The 27,211-nt window shown below is 53.1% G+C and overlaps 1 protein-coding gene across 2 annotated transcripts in view; it reads left to right on the forward strand.

Annotated features, from left to right (window-relative positions):
• Nucleotides 1-27,211, forward strand: part of CDK5RAP2 (CDK5 regulatory subunit associated protein 2) — an 841,564-nt gene that overhangs the window by 132,157 nt on the left and 682,196 nt on the right. The window lies entirely within an intron of this gene.

Here is a 27,211-nt window from a genome sequence, read left to right on the forward strand (position 1 = left end):
CCCTATCCGCCACCCTATCTGCCACCTTATCCACCACTCTGGCGCCCACACTCTAGCGCCCACACTCTAGCGCCCACACTCTAGCGCCACCACTCTACCGCCCACCACTCTACCCTCCAACTCCACCCTCAAAATCCACCATCCAAATCCACCATCCAAGTACTACTACACCCTCCAAATCCACCCTCTAACTTCACCATCCAACTACACCCTCCAACTCAACACTCCAAATCCACCCTCCAACTACAAATCCACCCTCCAAAAAGACCATCCAACTCCACACTCCAACATCCAAATACACCCTACAAATCCACCCTCCAACTACAACTCCAGCCTCCAAATCCACCCGAAAACTACAACTACAGACTCCAACTCCACCATCCAACTCCACCATCCAACTCCACCATCCAACTCCACCATCCAACTCCACCATCCAACTCCACCATCCAACTCCACCATCCAACTCCACCATCCAACTCCAACCTCCAACATCCAACTTCACCCTCCAACTTCACCCTCCAACTTCACCCTCCAACTCCACCCTCCAACTCCACCCTCCAACTCCACCCTCCAACTCCACCCTCCAACTCCACCCTCCAACTCCACCCTCCAACTCCACCCTCCAACTCCACCCTCCAACTCCACCATCAAACTACACCATCTAAATCCAAATCCTACATCCAAATCCAAATCCACCCTCTAAATCCAACTCCACCCTCCAAATCCAACTCCACCCTCCAAATCCAACTCCACCCTCCAACTCCACCCTCCAACTCCACCCTCCAGCTCCACCTTACAACTCCACCCTCCAACTCCACCTTACAACTCCAACTCCACCCTCCAACTCCACCCTCCAACTCCACCCTCCAACTCAAAAGACAACTCCACCCTCCAACTCAAAAGACAACTCCGCCCTCCAACTCCGCCCTCCAACTCCGCCCTCCAACTCCGCCCTCCAACTCCGCCCTCCAACTCCGCCCTCCAACTCCGCCCTCCAACTCCGCCCTCCAACTCCACCCTCCAACTCCACCCTCCAACTCCACCCTCAAACTACACCATCCAAATCAAAATCCTACATCCAAATCCACCCTCCAAATCCAACTCCACCACCCAACTCCACCACCCAACTCCACCACCCAACTCCACCACCCAACTCCACCACCCAACTCCACCACCCAACTCCACCATCCAACTCCACCCTCCAACTCCACCCTCAAACTCCACCCTCCAAACCCAAATCCACCCTCCAACTACAACTCCAGCTTCCAAATCCACCCTCCAAATCCACCCCCCAAATCCACCCGCAAACTACAACTACAGACTCCAACTCCACCCTACAACTCCACCCTACAACTCCACCCTACAACTCCACCCTACAACTCCACCCTACAACTCCACCCTCCAACACAACCCTCCAACTCCACCCTCCAACTCCACCCTCCAACTCCACCCTCCAACTCCACCCTCCAACTCCACCCTCCAACTCCACCCTCCAACTCCACCCTCCAAATCAAAAGCCAACTCCACCCTCCAACTCCACCCTCCAACTCCACCCTCCAACTCCACCCTCCAACTCCACCCTCCAACTCCACCCTCCAAATCAAAAGCCAACTCCACCCTCCAACTCCACCCTCCAACTCCACCCTCCAACTCCACCCTCCAAATCAAAAGCCAACTCCACCCTCCAACTCCACCCTCCAACTCCACCCTCCAACTCCACCCTCCAACTCCACCCTCCAACTCCACCCTCCAACTCCACCCTCCAACTCCACCCTCAAACTCCACCCTCAAACTCCACCCTCAAACTCCACCCCCAAACTCCACCCTCCAAATCAAAAGCCAACTCCACCCTCCAACTCAAAAGACAACTCCACCCTCCAAATCAAAAGCCAACTCCACCCTCCAACTCAAAAGACAACTCCACCCTCCAACTCAAAAGACAACTCCACCCTCCCACTCCACCCTCCAACTCCACCCTCCAACTCCAATTCAACCCTCCAAATCAAAAGACAACTCCACCCTCCAACTCCAAACCATTGTTGTTTGTAATATCAATACATGTAAGTCACATAAATACAACCCATATTGCATTACAAATGCTATAGGTGTCACATTTGCAAAAGTTATAACTATTAGCGTTGTAAATGACAAAGCAATTAATTTCACTAATTTTCACCACAAAACATTAAAATAAAATTGGTCATTTACAATAGCAATTGCTCAAACTTTCCAAATGAGAAACATATTGCATTGTATTTTAACTCCCTGTTAACTTATGCTGATCTGATGCTCACTTTCACCACACCTCCTTCTCTAACTCCCTATTCTATTCTCTTCTCCTGTGCTGATCTGCTGCTCTCTTCCACCCCACCTCCTTCTTTAACTCCCTGTTCTCTTCTGCTGTGCTGATCTGTTCCTCTCTTCCAACAAACCCCTTCTCTAACTCCCTGTTCTCTTCTCCCGTGCAGAACTGCTGATCTCTTCCACCCTGCCTCCTTCTCTAACTCTGTTCTCTTCTCTTCTCATGTGCTGATCTGCTGCTCTCTTCCAACTCGCCTCCTTCTTTAACTCCCTGTTTTCTTATCCTACGCTAATCTGCTGTTCTGTTCCACTCGCCTCTTTCTCGAACTCCCTGTTCTATTTTCCTGTACTGATCTGCTACTCTCTTCCACCCACCTACTTCTCTAACTCCCTGTTCACTTCTCTTCCCCAGAGCTGATCTGCAGCTCTCTTCAACCTGCCTCCTTCTCTACCTCCCTGTTCTCTTCTCCAGTCCTGTTCTGCTGCTCTCTTTAACAACACCTCCTTCTTTAACGTTCTCTTCGCCTGTGCTAATCTGCTGCTCTCTTTCACCCACCTCCTTCTGTAACTCCCTGTTCTCTCCTGATGTGATGATCTGCTGCTCTCTTCCACCCACCTCCTTCTCTAACTCCCTGTTCTCTTCTCCTGTGCTGATCTTCTGTTCTCTTCCACCCCTTCTTGAACTCCCTGTTCTCTTCTCTTCTCCTGTGCTGATATGCTACTCTCTTCCACCCACCTCCTTCTCTAACTCCCTGCTCTCTTCTGCTGTGCTGATCTGCTGCTCTCTTCCACCCACCTCCTTCTCTAACTCCCTGTTCTCTTCTCCTGTGCTGATCTGCTGTTCTCTTCCACCCCTTCTTGAACTCCCTGTTCTCTTCTCTTCTCCTGTGCTGATATGCTGCTCTCTTCCACCCACCTCCTTCTTTAACTCCCTGTTCTGTTCTCCCATCCTGATCTGCTGCTCTCTTCCACCCCGCCCCCTTCTCCAAAACCCTGTTCTCTTCTCCCGTGCTGATCTGCTGTTCCCTTCCAACGCCTACTTCTCTAACTCCATGTTCTCTTCTCCTGTGCTGATCTGCTGATATCTTCAACACGCATCCTTCTTTAACTCCCTGTTCTCTTATATTATGCTGATCTGCTGCTCTCTTCCACATACATCCTTTTGTAACCGCACACACACATACATACAACCACGGACACACACACATACAACAACACACATACAACCACACACATACAACCACACACATCTATCGCCCTCACTCTATCTATCTATCTATCCCCTCTCTCTATCGCCCTCACTCTATCTATCGCCCTCACTCTATCTATCGCCCTCACTCTATCTATCGCCCTCACTCTATCTATCGCCCTCACTCTATCTATCGCCCTCATTCTATCGCCCTCACTCTATCTATCACCCTCACTCTATCGCCCTCACTCTATCTATCGCCCTCACTCTATAGATCTATCGCCCTCACTCTATACATCTATCGCCCTCACTCTATCTTTCCCCCTCCCTCTAGCTATCTATCGCCCTCACTCTATCTATCGCACAACAACAGCATCACTCAGGGGCACCACAGCATCACTCAGGGGCACCACAACATCACTATGCGCTACCACAGCATCACTGAACGCCACAGCATCACTTGTCGCCACCACAACATCACTCAGTGCCAACACAACATCACTCAGCGCCACCACAGTATCAATCTGTGCAAACATTCAACAACTGGTTCAAATATGTTCTCTCAATGTTTCAAGCTTTATTACAAATGTCAAAATGTTGATATTTCCCTTCTGTTCTTATATTTTAGTCACAATAAAATACACTGAACATAATCTTCACAAAAGTTAATTACAAAAGTTTAAGCTATTGCCATTATAAATTACAATAACTTTTATTTAAGTATTAATTATTTTAAAAAAACTTTTAAGTCACGTAAATACAAAACATGTTGCATTAAAAATGCTTAGGTGTCACATTGTCAAAAAATAAAAGTATTAGCATTGTAAATGACAAAGCTATTAATTTCACAATTTTCAAAAATAACACATAAATAACAAATGTGTCATGTACAAGACAAATAACTCCAACTTTCCTAATGCGAGACCTATTGCATTGCAAATGCTTGTTTTTCTTTTTAGTGGAACTAGGAGCTCTGTGTCAGGTTTATGCCCCTCTCCCCAGGAAGTGGTCATATAGGGGGTGTAGTCACCCCAGCGGCAGGCAGCCTATTGGCTTCTACCTTACAATCCCCTTAAGGCCCCTAAATTCAGTATTTTGGTTGCCCCTTGACACCAGGAACTCAGATTTGTCTGCTAGGGACAGAAGACCCGAAAATGCAACAACTGTAGACCAGCACGTAATTTGGTGCCAAACCATGCCTGCTTTTTTCCAGACAATTGAAAAGACCCAACTCGTCCTGCAGCTGTGTATCCTTCTAACGCCTTGGAGGGTTGTCTAAAAAACCACTAGGATACATTGCAGATCCGTGATACCAAAAGACTTTGCACTTGCCTTAAGCACCACTTTCTCAGTTTACTTACATTTTAGCGCACTACTGTCATAAACGTGGCAGGCAGTGAAAGAGGTTGCGGAAAATCCAAGAATTACATTTAGCATCTGTTGGACACGGCCTCGTGGCGTGGTCCGGCCCCGTCCGCATGGAGGGCCCGGGACGACATCGGCCCTCCATTCACCGGCTATCGACCCCCCTGACACGCACCTCCACGAACCATCGGCGCGAGCAGCCTCCCGGGCCACCTACAGCTCTCCCCCTCCCTGGTACCCCGGCAGGACCTGCTCGCCAACGCTGCCAGCCTGGCACCCTGACCAGGCCACCCTTTCCGGCCCGACTCCATCTTGGGTCCCTCACGCCCGGAACACGTGGCCGCAGCCATCCCGGGCCCGACCCCAGCGAAGCCCAGACATCGAGGCACCAGGATCCTCCCAGGTGGTAAAGTGGCCACTCGACCAGACCCCGGAGGAGGAGAGTCTCGATGGGCCTGCCACCGCCCCGGACGCCTGGTATCGATCACTCTCCCGGCTCCCTGGGCGCTGGCTCCGCCCCCCTGCTGGGTGTCTGGACACCGTCATCCCGGTCCCTCTGACCCCCAGGCGCGAGGGTCCGGACATCAAAGCCCTCCAGTCCTATATCTGGGCCAGCCCCGGATCAAGACGGCAGTTGTATCTGGAGTCGAAGCCCTGCTGACCTCGTCGCGGCTGATCCTGATCGTAACTCCTGCACCTGGAACTATCTTCGAGGCCCTGCTGACGCTGTCGCGGCCTGTCCAAGCTGAACTATCTTCGAGGCCCTGCTGACGCTGTCGCGGCCTGTCCAAGCTGAACTATCTTCGAGGCCCTGCTGACGCTGTCGCGGCCTGTCCAAGCTGAACTATCTTCGAGGCCCTGCTGACGCTGTCGCGGCCTGTCCAAGCTGAACTATCTTCGAGGCCCTGCTGACGCTGTCGCGGCCTGTCCAAGCTGAACTATCTTCGAGGCCCTGCTGACGCCGTCGCGGCCTGTCCAAGCTGAACCACCTTCGAGGCCCTGCTGACACTGTCGCGGCCTGTCCAAGCTGAACTATCTTCGAGGCCCTGCTGACGCTGTCGCGGCCTGTCCAAGCTGAACCACCTCCGAGGTCCTGCTGACGCTGTCGCGGCCTGAACCCTTGAACTATCCACGCACCAGTGGGTGCCGAGACTGTCCCGCTACCCCCTTTCCCCCGAGACCACGACATTACGGATCCCTCGATCCTTGCCGCTACCCTGCCAAGAACTTGCTTTGAAAACTTATATAAAGATTCTTGTGAACATCCTTCCTGTGTGGTGTCTATCTGTAAGTAGTGGGATTGCTCTGCTGGTACGATTGTAGGAGAGGAGCCTCGCCCAGGAGGCCTCCCTACGGCGCTCGGCCTATTCCATACAGAGAGGTGGGCCTCGGGGCTGACAGTCAGACACCTTCTGTCTCCCCTGGGGGTCGCCTTTCCAACATTGGTGGCAAGCGACGGGATCCGAGCCCACGCAAATCGTGCAGCGAGTAACGCGTCACTACTGACAGAGACCCACAGCCACGATGACTACTAAGGAAGCCGGAACGACCGCAGAATTCCAGAAAGACCTGTTAGAGGAATATACCCATAAAGAACTTAAACAATTTTTCAAAGACTTGGGTATCGCTACCACTGGACTAAGTACAAAGGACGATTTCAAAGAAGCGCTGCAAACCTGGGTGGAGTCCAGAGAAACCCCACCCCAACCGAACGAGGACATTGTCCGAGAAGTACCCGTGAGTACCGTCATAGCCCCCATAGAGGAAAGAACCGCCAACAGGGACCCGGGCCTCTCCCACGAAGATGCCCGGGAGCGAGAGAGGAGTCGGCTCCATGAACTAGAGTTAGCCCGACTCCGGCTGGACGGAGAACTCCAATTAGCAGAAAAGAAAATGGCCCTTGAACAACTGCGATTAGAGGGAGATCTGGAAGAGAGGCGGCGGCAAAGAGAATTGGAAGAAAAAAAACTCGCGTACGAACACGAGCGTGGCCTTAAAGAACTCGAAATCAAAGCCAAACTCGAAGAAGCTGGCGCCACGGTAGCCCGGAACCCCTCACCTCCTGCCGACCCAAAGGTCCACATCCCGAAGGATATCGTCAAGGAGTACTACAAGAATGACGATATCCAGCAATGGTTCAAGGCGTACGAAGTTGCCATGACCGCGCACCGCATTCCGCGATCAGACTGGGGTGCCGGCTTATGGGGGAGATTCGTCAGCGAAGGAAGAGACACCCTGCTGGAGCTGGCCGACAACGTAATGTCCTCCTATGACCACATGAAGGACGCCCTGCTTGTCCGGTATGGCCTCACCCCCGAGATGTACCGGCAGAGATTCAGAGACTGCAAGAAAATCCCCGGCACCACGTGGGTCGAGTACGTGAACTTTTATAGCAGGGCCCTGGAAGGATGGATAAAGGGCAGCAAAGTGTCCACCTACGAGCAGCTGTTCGACCTCATCGTTTGGGAGCACCTCTCCAACAACTGCTACGTCGAGCTCCGACAGCATCTACTCGACAGCAAGCTAACCGAGCCCCGGAAACTCGCCGTCGAGGCAGATCGATGGGTGAGCACCCGGGTCCCCCGAACACCGATAGGAGAAACAGGACCGGGCGGCCGGGGGCACCCCCGCCAGCGGGGAGGCGGAGGAGGACAGAACCCGAGCCGAAGCTTCCCGCCGGCCTCGGGCCGGGGTCCCCCTCCAGGGAATCCCCCGAGTAACACTTCGCCGTCCGTGAAGAGGGACCCCCCAGCACGGCCGGGGCCCCACCCGAACATTACTTGCCACAGATGCCAGCGGACCGGTCACTATGCCAGTGACCCCCTCTGCCCCATGAACCAACGTCCCGGCACCACGGGGCCTCCGACCCGCCAGTTCGCTGCTGCAGCACTGGGAGAAGAGAGAGAAGAAGACGTAGAGGTCTACGAGGAAGACCAAATGGAGTATGAACCGGCCGCCATGGCCCTAGCCTGCCTGGGCAATAGAGACCTGGTACCCCAGGCCCCGCTACCGAGCAACACTTGAAAATACCGTCAGTGGGTCCACATCAATGGACGACGGACCGAAGCCCTCCGGGACACGGGAGCCAGTGTGACGGCCGTCCGCTGCCACTTGGTGACCCCCGAACAGATCATCCCGAACGTACGCTGCCCCGTGAGGGCCGCCGACAACTCAGAAACTCTATGCCAGATGGCCCGAATTCCCTTCGAATGGGGGGGAGTGTCGGGCACCCTCAAGGTGACCGTCCGGGACGACGCCCCCATGGACTGCCTCCTTGGGAACGACCTCGAGAGCTCCCCCTGGGCCCAAGTCGAGCGGAGGGAGCACCTAGGAATGATGGGATTACCAGAGTGGGTCTGTGCGACGACCCGATCTATGGCAGCCCGAGCCCCGGCATCGACCGAGGCCGCCCCGACCGAGGAGCCGGAGTGGCCCGAGCCACCGCCCTCTACCATCCCCGAAGAATGCGACTCCGAGACCAGGCCCTCGGAGCCCGGAAACCACCACGAGCTCAGCGACATCCCCGAACTAGCCCAATGGCACCAAGAGGGTGGTCCCACTCAAGAACAGTTTCGGCAGGAACAGAAGACCTGCCCTTCCCTCGAGGGGACCCGCCAACAAGCCGCTGCCCAAGCTACCGGGGACACCTCAGGGTCCCACTGGGTCTACTGGGACCACAACCTCCTATACAGCGAACAGAAAATTGCCGAGCTGGGGGCCAGCCGAGTGCTAGTGGTTCCCCTGCGATTCAGAGACTTCCTTTTGAACCTGGCGCACGATGTGCCCCTCGCAGGGCACCTGGGGCAGGACAAAACTTACAGCCGCCTGGTGACCCATTTCTACTGGCCCAAAATGCGCACTGATGTACATAACCACTGCCGCACCTGCCCGACATGCCAAGCCAGCGGAAAGAGCGGAGGGAAGGTGAAGGCCCCGCTCCAACCCTTTCCAGTCGTAACCACCCCCTTCGAGCGAGTGGGAATAGACATTGTGGGGCCCCTGGACCCTCAAACCTCACAAGGGCATCGCTTCATACTTGTCCTGGTGGACCACGCCACCCGCTATCCTGAGGCCATCCCCCTCAGAACAATCACCGCTCCCGTGGTGGGGCGGGCCTTGATGGGGATCTTCTCCCGAGTAGGATTCCCCCGGGAGGTCGTGAGCGATCGGGGCACAAACTTTATATCTAAATATATGCGGTCCCTGTGGCAACAGTGCGGGGTCACATACAAGTTCACCACCCCGTATCATCCCCAAGGGAATGGACTTGTGGAGCGGTTCAACCGGACACTCAAGGGGATGATACAGGGCCTAGAAGAGCCACTACGACGCAGATGGGATGTCCTGCTGCCCTGCCTCCTGTTTGCCTATCGGGAGGTACCACAGAAATCCCTGGGGTTCAGCCCCTTTGAACTCTTGTACGGACACCCTGTCCGAGGTCCGCTCAGCCTGGTCAAAGAGGGCTGGGAAACTACCGTCCAAGACGCACCACCGGATGTCTACCGGTACCTCCTGACCCTCCGAAACCAGACTCGGAAGTTCCGGGCCCTTGCAGAGGCCAACCTGGAGGCCAGTCAGGAGGACATGAAACGCTGGTACGACCAGCACTCCTCCTCCATCGAGTTCGAGCCGGGCCAGCGGGTCTGGGTCATGTCCCCGGTCGAACCCTGTGCCCTCCAGGACAAATGGTCGGGGCCCTTCAAGGTGATCGAGCGCAAGAGCCCCGTCACCTACCTCGTGGATATGGAGTCTCCCCGGAACCCCCTCCGGGTTCTGCACGCCAACCGGCTCAAACCTCATTTTGCCCGCACCGAACTGAGCCTGCTACTCGCTACCGACGATGGGACCGAAGACGACTCCGAGCCCTTGCCCGACCTCCTAAAGTGCACTGAGAAAGACGGCTCCGTCGAAGGGATCTCTCTCTCCCCCGACCTGACCCCCGCACAGCGCCGAGACTGTCACGAGCTGTTGGGACAATTCACAGATCTGTTCTCCCTCACCCCCGGGGTTACCCAATGGTGTGTCCACGATGTCGACACCGGGGACAGTCAGCCAGTACGACACCGGGCCTACCGGGTCCCCGACCGAGTTAGGGCCTGCATCCAGACGGAGGTCACCAAGATGCTGGCCCTGGGGGTAGTTGAACCCTCCGACAGTCCCTGGGCCAGCCCAGTGGTCCTGGTCCCCAAGGCCGCCGCACCTGGCACCCCGCCAGAACTCCGGTTTTGTGTCGACTACCGGGGGCTGAATGCTGTTACGAGAACCGACGCACATCCCATCCCCCGGGCCGATGAACTAATCGACCGCCTGGGGGCTGCCAAGTACCTCAGTACCTTCGACCTCACCGCCGGGTATTGGCAGATCGGCCTCACCCCTGGCGCCCAGGAGCGCTCCGCCTTCTCCACACCCGACGGCCACTTCCAGTTCAAGGTGATGCCCTTCGGCATGAAAAACGCCCCGGCCACCTTCCAGAGACTAGTGAACAAGGTACTGGCGGGGCTGGAAGAGTTCAGTGCCGCCTACCTAGACGACATTGCGGTCTACAGCCTCCACTGGGCTGAGCACCTGAACCACCTCTGGGAAGTCCTGACCGCCCTTCGCCGGGCCGGGCTAACTGTAAAGGCCAGCAAGTGCCAGATAGGCCAAGGGTCCGTGACCTATCTGGGACACCAAGTGGGGAGCGGCCAAGTGGCTCCCCTCCAACCCAAGATCAACGCCATCCTAGCCTGGGAACCCCCGGTCAACCAAACCGCCGTCCGAGCCTTCCTGGGGCTCACAGGGTACTATCGGCGGTTTATCAAGAACTATGGGAGCATTGTGGGCCCCCTCACAGAACTGACCTCGAAGAACCGGCCCCAAAAAGTGCAGTGGACACCCCCGTGTCAGGTGGCCTTCGAGACCTTGAAAGCAGCCATGTGTACCGCCCCTGTGCTCCAGGCCCCCGACTACAGCCGAGAGTTTGTGGTCCAGACCGATGCCTCGGAACACGGCATCGGGGCGGTCCTATCACAAATGGACTCCGCGGGAACTGACCATCCTGTGGCCTTCATCAGCCGGCGGCTGCTGGCCCGAGAGCAGCGATGGAGCACCATCGAGAGAGAAGCCTTCGCTGTGGTGTGGGCTCTCAAGAAACTCAGGCCCTACCTCTTCGGCACCCACTTCCGGGTGCAGACTGACCACCGGCCCCTAAGGTGGCTGATGCACATGCGTGGCGAAAATCCCAAACTGCTGCGATGGTCCATCTCCCTCCAAGGCATGGATTTCACTGTGGAGCATCGCCCTGGCAGTGACCACGCCAACGCTGACGGCCTGTCCCGATTTTTCCACCTCGACGAAGAGAGCCCCCAGGAAGATGGGTGACTCTCCCCGCCTTCAGCTGGAGGGGACGTGTGTTGGACACGGCCTCGTGGCGTGGTCCGGCCCCGTCCGCATGGAGGGCCCGGGACGACATCGGCCCTCCATTCACCGGCTATCGACCCCCCTGACACGCACCTCCACGAACCATCGGCGCGAGCAGCCTCCCGGGCCACCTACAGCTCTCCCCCTCCCTGGTACCCCGGCAGGACCTGCTCGCCAACGCTGCCAGCCTGGCACCCTGACCAGGCCACCCTTTCCGGCCCGACTCCATCTTGGGTCCATCACGCCCGGAACACGTGGCCGCAGCCATCCCGGGCCCGACCCCAGCGAAGCCCAGACATCGAGGCACCAGGATCCTCCCAGGTGGTAAAGTGGCCACTCGACCAGACCCCGGAGGAGGAGAGTCTCGATGGGCCTGCCTCCGCCCCGGACGCCTGGTATCGATCACTCTCCCGGCTCCCTGGGCGCTGGCTCCGCCCCCCTGCTGGGTGTCTGGACACCGTCATCCCGGTCCCTCTGACCCCCAGGCGCGAGGGTCCGGACATCAAAGCCCTCCAGTCCTATATCTGGGCCAGCCCCGGATCAAGACGGCAGTTGTATCTGGAGTCGAAGCCCTGCTGACCTCGTCGCGGCTGATCCTGATCGTAACTCCTGCACCTGGAACTATCTTCGAGGCCCTGCTGACGCTGTCGCGGCCTGTCCAAGCTGAACTATCTTCGAGGCCCTGCTGACGCTGTCGCGGCCTGTCCAAGCTGAACTATCTTCGAGGCCCTGCCGACGCTGTCGCGGCCTGTCCAAGCTGAACTATCTTCGAGGCCCTGCTGACGCTGTCGCGGCCTGTCCAAGCTGAACTATCTTCGAGGCCCTGCTGACGCCGTCGCGGCCTGTCCAAGCTGAACCACCTTCGAGGCCCTGCTGACACTGTCGCGGCCTGTCCAAGCTGAACTATCTTCGAGGCCCTGCTGACGCTGTCGCGGCCTGTCCAAGCTGAACCACCTCCGAGGTCCTGCTGACGCTGTCGCGGCCTGAACCCTTGAACTATCCACGCACCAGTGGGTGCCGAGACTGTCCCGCTACCCCCTTTCCCCCGAGACCACGACATTACGGATCCCTCGATCCTTGCCGCTACCCTGCCAAGAACTTGCTTTGAAAACTTATATAAAGATTCTTGTGAACATCCTTCCTGTGTGGTGTCTATCTGTAAGTAGTGTGATTGCTCTGCTGGTACGATTGTAGGAGAGGAGCCTCGCCCAGGAGGCCTCCCTACGGCGCTCGGCCTATTCCATACAGAGAGGTGGGCCTCGGGGCTGACAGTCAGACACCTTCTGTCTCCCCTGGGGGTCGCCTTTCCAACAGCATCTTTAGCAACCATATGATTTCACTCATGCCACATGCCTTGCATAGCATGAAGCACTGTCAGCAGAAACATGAGGGCAGTGTGACTGATTGGAGGAGGGTGGTAGTTGATAGGAGAGGATCTTAACTAAATGGAGAGATCACTATTTAAACAAAACACAAAACATTAACAAAATAAAAAATGTCCTCACAGAAAGAGAACTATAGCTGTCGTCTCACCCCACAACGAGCTGGAATGTGGAGACAAGACCTGGCCGCGCGCGCCGCATTGTCCCATAGGATAACGTTGCGCGCGTGAACTTCTGCCGACAGCATGGCAGAACGGACCGGATCGCGACGCGCGTCTCTTGGAATGCAGGGGGAGTCTGCAGAGAGGCGTGCGGCGCTGATCCGACCGTGACTTCCCCAGAACTGAACTGCTTCTTTGGTTAATAAAAATAGAATTCAAACAATTTTTCTTGGTTGTAGGGTTAGCCGCCTAAGTTACTCGTCTACGGGAACCCCAATATTTCGAACTGCCGTATTATGCTCAGACTGTGTACATTTAGCGCTAAATAAATACAGAAAAACATACTAAGAAAGATACAGATTTGAGATGTGTTGAGAAAAGCAGAACCAAGTGTACCGCGCTTATCGTCTACATGCTGAGTCAACAGTTCAAAAAAACACCACCAGTGCTCGTCGTAAACGAGGGCCGACTTGGTCCAGCAGAAGCCACGCATGGGCAGGTATCTACGGCCTTATACATTTCAACAGTCTTTCTCGTGGCTACTCTTAAGGCCACTGGATTCCAAGAAATGAAGCGTCCAACAATCAACTGTTTGTATTAAAAGATGGCGTTTTGGTGAAAGACCTCCACCGAGTCCCCAAAGCTGCCTAGAGTTCTCTTCATACATGGGATGACAATCCTACAGTACTTCGGCATATATGATAACACTGCTGCACACCCCTCTCATGACAACAATGAAAACGAGCATGGCAGGAGAGTGAAAAAATAAACCCAGCAGCCATGTCTCAAGTTTTCAACTGCCACGTTATTGTCAAGTGTCTTTCTTTATTACTGCAAAAACGCAACACCACAGGGCAATATTGTACACGTGTTTACAGCAGCATCCCTAACCTGTGCAACAAACGCACACAGCCCCCTCCTCCCCCCAGTATTTCCCAGTGGCCCCATCTTCTTTATGCAAGCCTCAATAGTAGCACAGCTGCGCGCAGCCCCCCCCCCCCCGCACAACGTGACACTTTACGGCTGATTCGACAGAACGCAGGCATGTACCAAACAATACATTCATTGCACACACTTTCAAAGAGCATCCTTCCATTTTGCACTTACTGAAACAGTGTGCACTGCTGCCCCTCGCAGAATGCGACAGAGATCAGCGTGGAGTGACTGCTCGTAACATGCATATGTGGAGTGGCGGGCCGATATATCCATGATTGATAAACTCGACAAGATGCCGAGAGCGGTGACATACGAGTCATTTGGGGCCCTTTGTTAGTAGAGCAGGAGAGGTGTATTTCAACTCTGTACAAAGGGGCAGTGCGCCGTGAGGTGCATCATCAGAGCTGTGTGAATAATAACAGCTGTGAGCCCCGTGCCTGTGAGCCCATGCCTGAGGTGCATCATCAGAGCTGTGTAAATAATAACTGCGTCAGCCCCGTGCGTGAGGTGCATCATCAGAGCTGTGTGAATAATAACAGCTGTGAGCCCGTGCCTGAGGTGCATCATCAGAGCTGTGTGAATAATAACAACTGTGAGCCCCGTGCCTGAGGTGCATCATCAGAGCTGTATGAATAATAACAGCTGTGAGCCCGTGCCTGAGGTGCATCATCAGAGCTGTGTGAATAATAACTGCGTCAGCCCAGTGTCAGAGCTGTGTGAATAATAACAGCTGTGAGCCCGTGCCTGAGGTGCATCATCGGGGTCCAGTAGAGGGTGATGCAGGTACACTGAGGGTGCCGAGCGTCGAGGGCGGTGTGTCAATTACGTTCCCCCCCCTCCTGTGACCCATGGTGTTCTTCCTTAACACCAACTAAGTGCAGAAACCGTAAAGTTGAAGCCTCCTAAACCAGGAGTGATTAGGGAGACAATCCTTTCTTCCTAATTTTTTGCACTTTTTCACTGTTTTTCTTATTTTCACTCGCACGTCCCTAGGCAAGTGTGAGCCTTAGCGTGCTCATACCGCCAGGGTTTAATTCACCTTTCTAGTCCTGAAGAATTGCCTGGTAAAATTACACCGTTTCACGGCAAGAAACATGTCGGCTGATATTTAGGAATCTCCCACTCAACTAAATGTGGACTGCTTCCATACACATAGATTTTAATATAATGTCTTTAGTGATCATAGAATAAAATTTCCTTTTGATACACTACAGACAATTTTTAATAGCTTCACCATTCACTAGCTTAGTTTGCACCAACACGTCCTAAATCTCACTAACCTGCTCCGCAGTAGACCTGGCGTTGTAGCACACCAAGGAGACACTCGGTCTCCTTGGTGGAGCCCGATGATGAAGCATGTCATCACCAGGTGGTGAGTGAGGGCTTTCCTTAAACGTCCCAAGTTAGGCCGTTTTCCTCCCTTCTTTTTTGCTCCCTAATGTGGTTTAAGTGTAACCATAAGACCCTCTTTGTTTGTTTATTGAAAGAATAATAACTGCGTCAGCCCAGTGTCAGAGCTGTGTGAATAATAACAGCTGTGAGCCCGTGCCTGAGGTGCATCATCAGAGCTATGTGAATAATAACAGCTGTGAGCCCCGTGCCTGAGGTGCATCATCAGAGCTGTATGAATAATAACAGCCGTGAGCCCGTGCCTGAGGTGCATCATCAGAGCTGTGTGAATAATAACAGCTGTGAGCCCCGTGCCTGAGGTGCATCATCAGAGCTGTGTGAATAATAACAGCTGTGAGCCCGTGACTGAGGTGCATCATCAGAGCTGTGTGAATAATAACTACGTCAGCCCAGTGTCAGCGCTGTGTGAATAATAACAGCTGTGAGCCCGTGCGTGAGGTGCATCATCAGAGCTGTGTGAATAATAACAGCTGTGAGCCCCGTGCCAGAGGTGCATCATCAGAGCTGTGTGAATAATAACTGCCGGCATCCCCGTGCTGAGGTGCATCATCAGAGCTCTGTGAATAATAACTGTGTCAGCCCCGTGCTGAGGTGCATCATCAGAGCTGTGTGAATAATAACAGCTGTGAGCCCGTGGCTGAGGTGCATCATCAGAGCTGTGTGAATAATGTGTGAATAATAACAGCTGTGAGCAACAGCATACTCTTGCACACACTCTCACTGCTCACCAATTCAAAGTTTGCTAAAAAATTTATGCAACGCATTGTCATACACAATGCCAATAACTCAAACTTTAATGCTGCGAGACCTATTGCATTGCAAATGCTTGTTATATTTCCTCAGATTATTAAACACAAGCAGTTTTTTCATTTATTGTATGTCATTGTAAAAGGCATGCAGCATAACATAAATGGAAAGTGGAATGTATTTTGTTCTATTTACCCTATCACTCCCACCAGCAAAGAAAAACCTGCTTTCTAATATTTGCCTTTTATTCTTACCATGCACAATTATAATAATGTGCAGTCATATTCTTTAATAGCATTTTCTTGCGTTCATGGAAGCTGGCATTTTGTTAAGTGTTCTGGTTTTCACTAAAAGTATTCTGGAAAATGTGGGGAAAGCCATCATTTCCGAACTACCTCTGTTCATTTTTAATAATAACCTTCTTGATGCCACGCAATGCGGATTTAGAGGCCAGCACAGCACTGATTCAGCTTTGATTACGGTCTCTGAGAAATGAGGCAAACTATCAACAAGGGAGTGTGGGCTGCGCTAATTGTACTAACTAGACCTATACGCAGCCTTCGATACCGTCAACCATTGTCTTCTTATTGACCTTTTTTTCAGCCCTGGGGATTTGGGGTAAGGCCCTTAAACTTCTTTCATCCTTTCTCTCAGACAGGGGGCAGTTTGTGGAGCCAAATTGGATTTAGGTTCAAGTCTTTTTTGCTTCCCTGTGGGGTTCTTTCACAAGGATCCTCTTTGAGCCCTACCCTTTTTAATATTTATGTAATTTTATTAGCCAACCTTATAGAGACTTTTGGTTTTACAGTGGTATCCTATGCTGACGGTACAAAAATGGTGGTGTCGCTTGCTAGTGATTCAGAGTGTACAGCCTCCAGATTACAGGACTGTATGCAGGAAATCGGGATATGGATGTCGGATTACGGTCTCAATTTGAACTCTGGAAACTGTTAGATCAGACAGCCAATCTTTAATTTTGGGGGCCCGTCCACAATCAATCAATCAATCAAGGGTTTCTAAAGCACAAACTACTCACCCAAAACGGTTCTCAAGGCGCTGGGGGAAAGTGGGACAAGGGGAGTACTGCAGTGTCCAGAGGTTCATTGGGTTCCATGGAAGAGCCAGGTCTTGAGGTCCTTTAGGAACTTAGGAAGCAATGCAATCTGTCGGAGGTAGAGAGGGAGGGAGTTCTATGCCTTGGCCGTGAGGAGGGAAAAGGAGCGCCCTCCTGATCTGCTTTTCTTGATCCGAGGTTCCGTTGTGCGGGAGAGCTGGGCTAAGCGGAGAGAGCGCTGGGGAGCGTGGAACACAAGGTAGTGGTTCAGGTTGGCGGGTCCAGTGTCGTGGAGGGCCTTGTATGCGTAGGTGAGAAGCTTGAAGGTAATTCTCTTGTTGAAGGGGAGCCAGTGTAGGGACCGTAGGTGTTGGCTGATGTGGCAGTGGCGCAGTAGGTTGAGGACTAGTCCGGCGGCGTTCTGGAGTTTGCGAATGAGGCCCTGTTGATCCCAGCGTATGGTGCGTTGCTATAGTCCAGTCTGCTGCTGATGAAGGGCGTGTGTGGCAGTTTCCTTTGTTTGGGAAGGATCCATTTGAAGGTCTTGCGGAGTAGGCGGAGGGTGTGGTAGCAGGAGGAGGTGATGGCGTTGACCTGGCGGTCCATTTTGAGTTTGCAGTCTAGGATGATTCCGAAGTTGTATGTGTGGTTTGTGGGGGTGGTGGTTCTCCGAGGGCAGGGGGCCACCAGGTGTCGTTCCAGGCGTCTGGGTGTGGGCCCATGATGAGTATCTCGGTTTTGTCCTTGTTGAGTTGAAGGCAGCTGTTCTTGATCCATCTTGCGACCGCTTTCATTCCATCGTGAATGTTGCGTTTGGCGAAGTTGGGTTTGTTTGATAGGTAGAGGATGAGTTTGGTGTCGTCTGTGTACGATGAGATGTTGAGTTTGTGTGGTCTGACGATGGATGCGAGTGGGGCCATGTAGATGATAAACGGGGTTGGGCTGATGGAGGATCCTTGTGGGACTTCGCAGTCTGACTCATTGCGTTCTGATGGAGAGGATCCAGTCAAGGGCTCCACCGGTACACCACTCTGCGTTTCGCCAGGAGAAGTCCCAGTGAAATGAATTTCCTGTGCATGGCTAGGGGGTTCTTCTGTGTAGTCTAAGAGTGCTATGATCGGAGTGAGGGGAATGGGGGTTCTTGCCATCCGGGACAGTGCGGCCTCCACCTCCAACCAATATTGATGTAACATTTCGCACTGCCAAGCTAGGTGCAGAAAACCCTCTTCCTCCGGTCCACATCTGTAACAACGGTCGTCTAGTCATAGCTTGTATCCGTAAAGTCTTGCTGGTGTATAGTACACCCTGTGTAAATATGTAAAGTGTATGATGCACAATCGGGTACTGGCAGTTATCATATCTGTTTGTTTACAGCAATAGAGCCATTGCCCATCAGTAAGTGGTGTGTCCAGTTCCATCTCCAACCCAGGCCAAGAGACGCTCTGTGAGGGCAGTGCGATAGTCTGGAAACTGCGTACCCCGGCACCTGCAAGTATCCATGTAGTGTATCTACAAAGGGGTGTCATGGGGAAAAGCTGGCGTGGCGGTCCTGACGTCTTATCTAATATTGATGGATAAAAAGATTTCCAGTGGCGTGGTAGTTCCGTCATTCATCAGTGTGTTTTGATCTTTGAATACTCCCTCTTGATACAGTCTCCCCCAGGTATTAACTCCCCTTCTGTGCAGCATGTTGCGGCAGGTGACCTTGTGAGTGACGGGGATCAGATGATGGAAGGGGTGAGTATAATAAGGGTTTATTTATCCTCCTAGCTAAGCGTCTCCATGCTAGGTTGGTGCAGGCCACAGTCGAGCTGGTGGTTTTGTCGCCCGGAACACTAACCCCCAAGAAGGAGGACAGAAGCAGTGGGTCTATATAGCCTTGCTCGATAGCTAGATGAGGCATGTGGGGGGGGGGGTTAATATAATAGGTCCATAGTAGGCTTGCGCATATAGATAGTAAAGCTCCATATCCAGCACCTCAAAACCCCCTCTTGAATAAGGCAGAGCAAGTGTGGTCCAGCTCACTCTTGGTTGTTTGCCTCCCCATGCCAGCTTAATTAGGTGAATTTTTTGCGTATGGAAATACGGGGGCCCAGGGAAATATAATACATTGAGAAAGAGGTAGAGCCGCTTGGGCAAAACCACCATTTTGATAAGAGAGATTCGGCCTGCTAATGATAAGGGTAGTGATATCCAACGGAATATCAAGCCCTAGACTGAGGTAATGGTGATTCCATAATTTTCTTTCCTGTGCCAAAAGTCGCCTTGTTCTGCAGTCAGCGACCTCCAGAACCCTTGGGAAGTCTGACTGCCGTCAACAAAGGCCAGATGTCCTGTAAACAGCAGCTCTGTTCAAAAGAATCACTAAAGAAATACTCCAAGCCTGCTGAGTAAAAAGAAACCCGACGCCTACGGCCCGAGTCCGATTGGCCCACCGGTCCCAGTGAGATACCCCAGCGCTCAAGAGCCCGAGTCCACTGTGGGTGACCCCTCCGGGACTCCCCAACATCACCTGCAGCCTCCTCACGGAGACCCCCCTCAACTTTGAGTGGCCTGGTAAGGTGGAATCAGACCTCCAAAGGCACCCCTGCAACTGGCCGCCTTGTGCCCTGGAGAAGAGGACCTGAGGTGCACCTACTTCCCCGAGCTCTCCGACTTACCTTCCCAGCTGTTGGTTCCTCCTGAAAGACCGAGCCTGCAGCCAAAACCTAAAACTGGCAGCTCCCATTGAAAACAACAGGCACCCGATGCCAAATCGGCACTCTGCACCCGGCCGCCCCTGTGGGTGCACCTTGTGTGCTAACACAGATCCATCTTTGCCCTGAGCTAAACCCTAGGAGCTTTGCTCCCACAAGCAAGCTGTGTGCCCATGAGCAGCCACCAACCAGAGGCCCCCTATCGCCCATTTGATAACATTGGGCCTGAGCACTCTGCACTCGGCTGCCATAGTGCCTGCTGAGGGTGATTTGAGAGTGCATCCATGACCTTGGGGAGAACCCTTGTTCTAACCCCAGACACCCAACTCCCAAAACCAAATACTTAGCTTTAAACCGATAACTTCATTTCCTCCCATAGGATTGCATTGACTGTTTTCCTGTGAAAGTGTGGAGTTGAGAAATTGTATGAAAACATAAGAAACTGTATATTTATAAAAAACTGATTTACTCACCTTTTATTTAGGAAATGTCCCAGTGTGATATCTAGGCATATCACACTGAGTAGAAAAAGTGATCTAAAAAGTAGTCATACAGGAACTGAAAAGCAATTTCAACTGTAATTGAATAATTGACCTACCTATATCCAAATCCATTACATACAACTGCATTCAACTGTATTATTCCTGCAAAGTATTATTCACTTACTTATACCAGCCTAGCTTGGTTCTAGAAATAAAATACAACGAAATCATATTTTTATACAAAATAAATTGGTCAGAGTTTAGTCTTTGAGTTTGTGAAATCATTTCTTGACTGAGTGTGTGTGTATAATAAATGCTTAACACTAACCTCTGATAAAGCCTTACTGCTAATGTATTATCTACTTTTAATTCTGCCTACCTTTGAGGACTCACTGGATTCTGTTCATACTACACCTCACGTTGGCATAGTATTCACAGAGCCAGCTTCTTACACCCTGTACAACATCTTAACGCAATCCAAATAAAGTCTCTAGCCTACAGTAGTACTGGTGTCAAGGTAGTGGCACTGTCTTCCCCCCCACCCCCGTTCCTCCAGTGTTTGTCCAGTCTTTGGCAATTTATGCCTCATCCTTGCCCAGGAAGTACAATGTCTGTTGATGAAAGGAGCCTTACAAGGCCGAAAAAGGCAGGAGTTTAGTTCTGGTACTTTCTTTTAGCCCAAAATTGAAGAGGGGCTCAGGCCAACATTACGCTTTGAATGTTTAAGACCTTTTTCAATAGGACAAGTCCAACATGTTGATGCTGACTCAAGTCCCATCTTGTCTGGATCTGGGGGACTAGATCGTGGATGGGGGACTGTTTGGTGTCCTTGTAATTGCAGGATGCATCTTTTCATATGAACGTCCTGCAGTCTACTAAACACTTCCTTCTATTCGTGGTGGTGTCTGAACACTTGTAGTTTACCACTCTTATGAAGAGTATGGTGGTGGTAGCGGCCTTTCTTCACAATTCAGAGACAAATGTATTCTGTACCTCAACAACCGGCTCCTGAAATCAAGCTCTCTAAAGTCTGTTGCGAACCTCTTGTGGACAATCTTGTTCCTGCTGTCTTCACTTGGGCCCTCCATCATCAAGTCCCATTTGCAACCGATACAGTGGATTCCATCCATATGTGCCATCAATGACACAATGGCTTTCAAGGCCTTTCTGCCTCTTCAGCTAGGCCTTACCAGTCAGGATATGTTTCATGCTCACTCCTCTGTTTAGGTGCAGATATGTGTATTCTAGGCCTCCTGCATCCTACAGGTCCTCCGTGCCTGTTGGCAGGCCTTTTTTCATAGCCTTAAACATACCCTTCCGAGATCTCACACCTGTGATGAAAGCATCAATTGATGTGCCAGAATGCACTGAGAATACAGCAGTCTCTTGACCTCCTAAATGTCTCTCCGAAGGTCATTCATTTGGCGGGCTTGCTATATGTCATGGGGGACAAGCCCCAAGATATCATCTAGCGTATCACAAAAGACTACCACATCCAGGACCCAGCTTCTTCGCCTAGTGGGGTGTCTTTTTGCTAATGCCAAGAACATGCAGTGTCACACTCACTTCGAGTTGGCGTTTCTGCTTCAAGACTCCATGAGAGACACATTCCACCTGTAGTGGGACTACAGTCTACTGTATTCTTTTCCACTAGTGCTGCTTCAGCTCTAAATTCTGAAGAAAGTAAGGAGTGGAACCAAGCTCAAACATACTGAAAGCTCTGGATTGGACCAGGAGAGAGTGGTACTTTGACATTCTGAGCATGGGTCCTCAACACTGTCTACCTCTTCAGGAGGACCTCCTGACTGAGCAACAGGACAGAGTTTTCACTCAAACCTTCAAGAGTACACCTCCATGTGTGTAGAATTAGGGGCAATGAACTGAGTAGATTTGACTTTGGCAACATTTGGAGCCTGTTGTGAAGACAGGTTGATCCTCTTCATGCCCGACCACGTCATGTTCTGACCTTCGGCCTGGTCACCCCCACGCTCCTGTGCCTGCTGCCGCTGCCGCAGCCCCAGCCTCCCGAGGGCCGCCAAGCCGGCTCCAGCTTTTCCCGCCGCCCCAGCCTCCCGAGGGCCGCCAAGCCGGCTCCAGCTTTTCCCGCCGCCCCAGCCCGTGGCCCCGCCCCCCCGACAGCCGATTGGCTCGCGCTCCCGCCTCCCCGCTCCCGCCTCCCCGCAGACCCTCCCGACCGGCTCCCTTCTTATGACGTCCCCAGAGCGACCGCGCAGCGGACGCGCTCAGCGGGAGCACCGATTGAGCGCCGAAGGTGCGCCAAAGGTAAGCCCGTCTACGCCCGTCCGCGCCTGGACCGCGCCCAGTGCCAGGACCCCTGGCCCCCGCAGACCCCAGCCCACCCGCCGGACGTACGACGCCGCCACCCTCAACGCACTCAACGCCGGCCGAACCCCTGGATGCTACCGAGCCACCCCGAGACGCACCCACGGACCCTTCATCTGCCAGTCCTGCAAGTTCTCCTGCACCCGGACCTGCACTGCACCAGCGTCCACCAAGCAGAACACCAGCAGCAACCACCTGAAGTGCATCCTGCTCAACACCCGCTCCGTCCACAGACACGCCGTCGAGCTCTGGAACCTGCTCGACACCACAACCCCAGACGTCGCCTTCCTCACGGAAACCTGGATGAACGCCTCCTCAGCGCCCGACATCGCCATCGCCATCCCGGACGGCTACAAGATCATCCGGAGAGACCGCGTCAACCAGACAGGAGGAGGCATCGCCATCATTCACAGGAACACCATCCGCATCACGACCAACACCGACGACACCATCGCACCCGCCGAACACCTGCACTTCCAGATCCACGTCAACCCCAAGACCACCCTCAGAGGCACCCTCATCTACAGACCCCCGGGACCACGCACACAATTCAGCGAGGACATCGCCGACTTCATCAGCCCGCTCGCCCTCCCCTCAGCCGACTACATCCTCCTCGGGGACCTCAACTTCCACCTGGAGAACAACGACGACCGCAACACCACCACCCTGCTGGAAAACCTCGCAAACCTGGGACTCAAGCAGCTGGTGACCACCCCCACCCACCTCGCCGGACACACACTCAACGCCGTCTTCTCATCCAGCATAGACATCGCCTTCAGCCACGCCACAGGACTCCACTGGACGGACCACAGCTGCGTCCACTTCACCTTCAGAAGAACGACGACCCACCACCACCAGCAACAGGTTGCCCGAAGAAGCTGGAACAAGATCACAGCCGACCAGCTCGCCGCTTCCCTGAGTCAGCACCCTCCCGCCAGCTCAGCGAACCCCAGCCAGGCCGCCGACAACCTCACGAAGTGGATCAGCAACTGCGCGGACGAACTCGCCCCTCTGAGGACCCCGCCCAGCAGACCCGGCAGCAAGAAAGCCCCATGGTTCACCGACGAACCCAAGAGCTCCAAGAAGAACTGCCGAGCCCTCGAGAAAGTCTGGAGAAGGGAACAAACACCGGACAACATGACCACCCTCAAGCTTGCCACCCGGAAGCACCACCAACTGATCCGCGCCACCAAGAAAACTGCATTCAAGGACCGACTGGACAACAACTCACACAACTGCAAGGAACTCTTCAACATCGTGAAAGAGCTCTCCAACCCCAACGCCGGAAACAACGACATCACCCCATCGCAAGACCTCTGCAATTCCCTCGCCTCCTACTTCCACAACAAGTTCGCGGACATACACAACAGCTTCAGCATTCAACCATCGCACACAACGACCGCTGCAACGACGCCCACCACCACCCTCCGCGCCTGGACTCCGATCAGCACCGATGACACCGTCCGCATGATGAACTCCATCCACTCCGGATCTCCGACCGACCCCTGCCCTCACCACGTCTTCAACAAGGCCGACGCTGTCATCGCACCCCACCTGCGGGACATCATCAACACCTCCTTCGACACCGCCACCTTCCCGGAGAGCTGGAAGCACGCCGAACTCAGCGCTCTACTAAAGAAACCAACAGCGGACCCCACCGAACTCAAGAACTACCGCCCCATCTCGCTCCTCCCGTTTCCAGCCAAAGTCATCGAGAAGACCCTCAACAAACAGCTGGCCGCCTTCCTCGAGACGAATGGATCCCTCGACCCCTCACAGTCTGGCTCCCGAGCCAACCACAGCACCGAGACCGCCCTCATCGCTGCCACCGATGACATCCGAGCCCTGATGGACAACGAAGAAACAGCGGCCCTCATCCTCCTAGACCTCTCCGCGGCATTCGACACTGTCTGCCACCGCACCCTAGTGCAGCGCCTCAGCAACGTCGGAATTCAGGAGAAGGCACTGGAATGGATCGTCTCCTTCCTCGACGGAAGAACACAGAGAGTCCGTCTACCACCGTACAAGTCAGAGGCCACCGAAGTCATCTGCGGCGTCCCTCAAGGATCCTCGCTGAGCCCCACCCTCTTCAACGTCTACATGAGCCCCCTCGCGCCCATCGCACGCCAACACAACCTGAACATCATCTCCTACGCCGATGACACCCAGCTGATCCTCTCCCTGACCAACGACCCCGCCGCTTCCAGGGCCAACCTTCACGAAGGGATGAAAGATGTAACCGAGTGGATGACGACCAGCCGCCTGAAACTGAACTCAGACAAGACGGAAGTCCTCATCCTGGGCTCCTCGCCCTCCGCCTGGGACGACTCCTGGTGGCCCCCCGCCCTGGGCACCGCACCCAAACCGACAGACCACGCACGCAACCTGGGCTTCATCCTGGACTCCTCCCTCTCCATGACCAGACAAGTCTACGCCGTCTCCTCGTCATGCTTCAACATCCTGCGCATGCTACGGAAGATCTTCCGGTGGATCCCCACCGAGACCAGGAAGACGGTCACCCAGGCCCTCGTCACCAGCCGACTGGACTACGGCAACGCCCTCTACGCCGGAACCACCGCCAAGCTCCAGAAGAGACTCCAGCGGATCCAGAACGCCTCAGCCAGACTCATCCTCGACATCCCCCGACGCAGCCACATCTCCGGACATCTGAGAGACCTGCACTGGCTCCCCGTCAACAAGAGAATCACCTTCCGTCTCCTCACCCACGCACACAAAGCCCTACACGATCTAGGCCCGAGCTACCTCAACAACCGCATCAACTTCTACGCTCCCAAACGCCACCTCCGATCAGCCAGTCACGCCCTCGCCGCCGTCCCCCGCATCCGAAGAACGACAACAGGAGGAAGGTCCTTCTCCCACCTGGCCGCCAAGACCTGGAACTCCCTCCCGACCGACCTGCGCCTGACCCAAGACCACCTCTCCTTCAGGAAGAAGCTCAAGACCTGGCTGTTCGAGCAGTAGCAGCACCCCCCCCCCCCCCTAGCGCCTTGAGACCCTCCGGGTAAGTAGTGCGCTCTATAAATGTCCTTGATTGATTGATTGATTAATCACTGGCATGGCAAGTCTTTGATTTGGGCACCTTTATAGCTAATTTGTCAGCCCTTATCAAACTTTCTATGTTTGCTTGACAACCCTTGTTGGTTAGGTCACAGATTGTGATGTGTTTCTTTGAAAGGGCTCTGATATATGTTCTCCTTCGTCTTGATCATGATACAGTGGGACCATAACTTGGTCCTCACATTCTTGATGTACACGCCTTTTGAGAAAATGTGCGACTGTTCCCTGAGGTTGGTGAATATTAAGACTGTATACCTCGTTGCGATTAGTTCTGCTTGGTGTGTCAGTGAGATGGAGGCACCGTCAGTTCAACCACCATATAGCACATTCTTCTCTGACACATTGATTTTTCGGACTCTGGCATCTTTTCTACATGATGATATCGCTTTACCTTGCGGGTAAGCCAATCATGCTTTCCACCTTTCTTTGTTGCCACATCCCTTTGAGGAGGAGGAGATGCTTCTTCAATTGGAGCCAATGAGTGCCCTTAGTTTTACATAGATCTAGTGCTGGGTGAATGACCTGCTTTTTGTTTGATTCGCTGATCCTAATGAAGGAAGGGCAGTCCAGAACATAAAAATGGCCTGGCCATCCCAAAGGCCTTTGCACTCATTCCAAAAGAGCAATGGTTAGGAGTGTTCCGGTGTGATATATTTTCCAGACTGCTATGTGGCTGTCGTCCACACGTTCATTTCGTATTACTTTGTCATCCGTCAAGTCTGCAGGGAGGGCCATTTTGCCTGCTTAGTCCCGCAGGACTTCTTGCAGTAAATCCACTACTTTGACCTTCCACCCTTTGGTTAGGGTAGGGTACTTATTTGTTGCATATTCATGAGGCACATCTTCTGTTAGAAGTATCCTTCAGTCGATCAAGTTACCTACTTTGGTGATGCTCTCTGGTGGATTTTCTATCTCACAGATTTTCCACTGCCCTCCCTCTATGCTCTCTGAAGTGGTGTTTAAGTTTCTTAAAAGTTAGGTTTTACATGCTGTCATGATTACAGTCTGTCACGTTCAAACAATGTCCGAGTTTGTGGAGGAGTTTAAAAAGAAAATTGACATCAGCTCGCTGTGGTAGCTCCTGTGTACAGTTATGTGCTTTCACTTCTGTTGCAGAGTGTGTCGTCACCACCTACTGGCACATGGGAGCAATTGCTGAAAGTTCTGACTCCAACTTGGAGTCTTGGGGAATTCACAAGTTGCAAAATCTACGGTTGTAGAGAGTATCCACCAGGAGGAGCTTTACCAAAGATAAGCAACATGCTCTTTAGGGCATCGATTATTTGGGGCAGAGCATGACTATAATGAATGTGTTCTTCATGTCCATTAACACTAATCCTGTTATATATTAGTCAAACTATTTCTCCATCAGTGCATTGTAACTTCAGATCCAGCCACAGTAATAAACCAACCACTCTTTGATTATCCAACCTTGGGTGGATACTTATCTTGAGAATAACCTTCTTTAGGAATTCCCTGTCCATGAGAGGTGACTACCTCTGGCCAAGCCTTATTGGCATAGCTTGTCAGGCAGTGACTTGTCATATGAATGATGCCTTCACTTTTCCAGCATTCTGAGCCACTCTTCCGTTTGAAGATTTCTCCACATCTATCTTGAGCTTTGTTCATGACAATTGTATAAATAGATCTGGGTTGGCAGGGGCAGCT

Source organism: Lissotriton helveticus, chromosome 5_1 (genome assembly GCF_964261635.1).
Source record: "Lissotriton helveticus chromosome 5_1, aLisHel1.1, whole genome shotgun sequence".
NCBI lineage: Eukaryota > Metazoa > Chordata > Amphibia > Caudata > Salamandridae > Lissotriton > Lissotriton helveticus.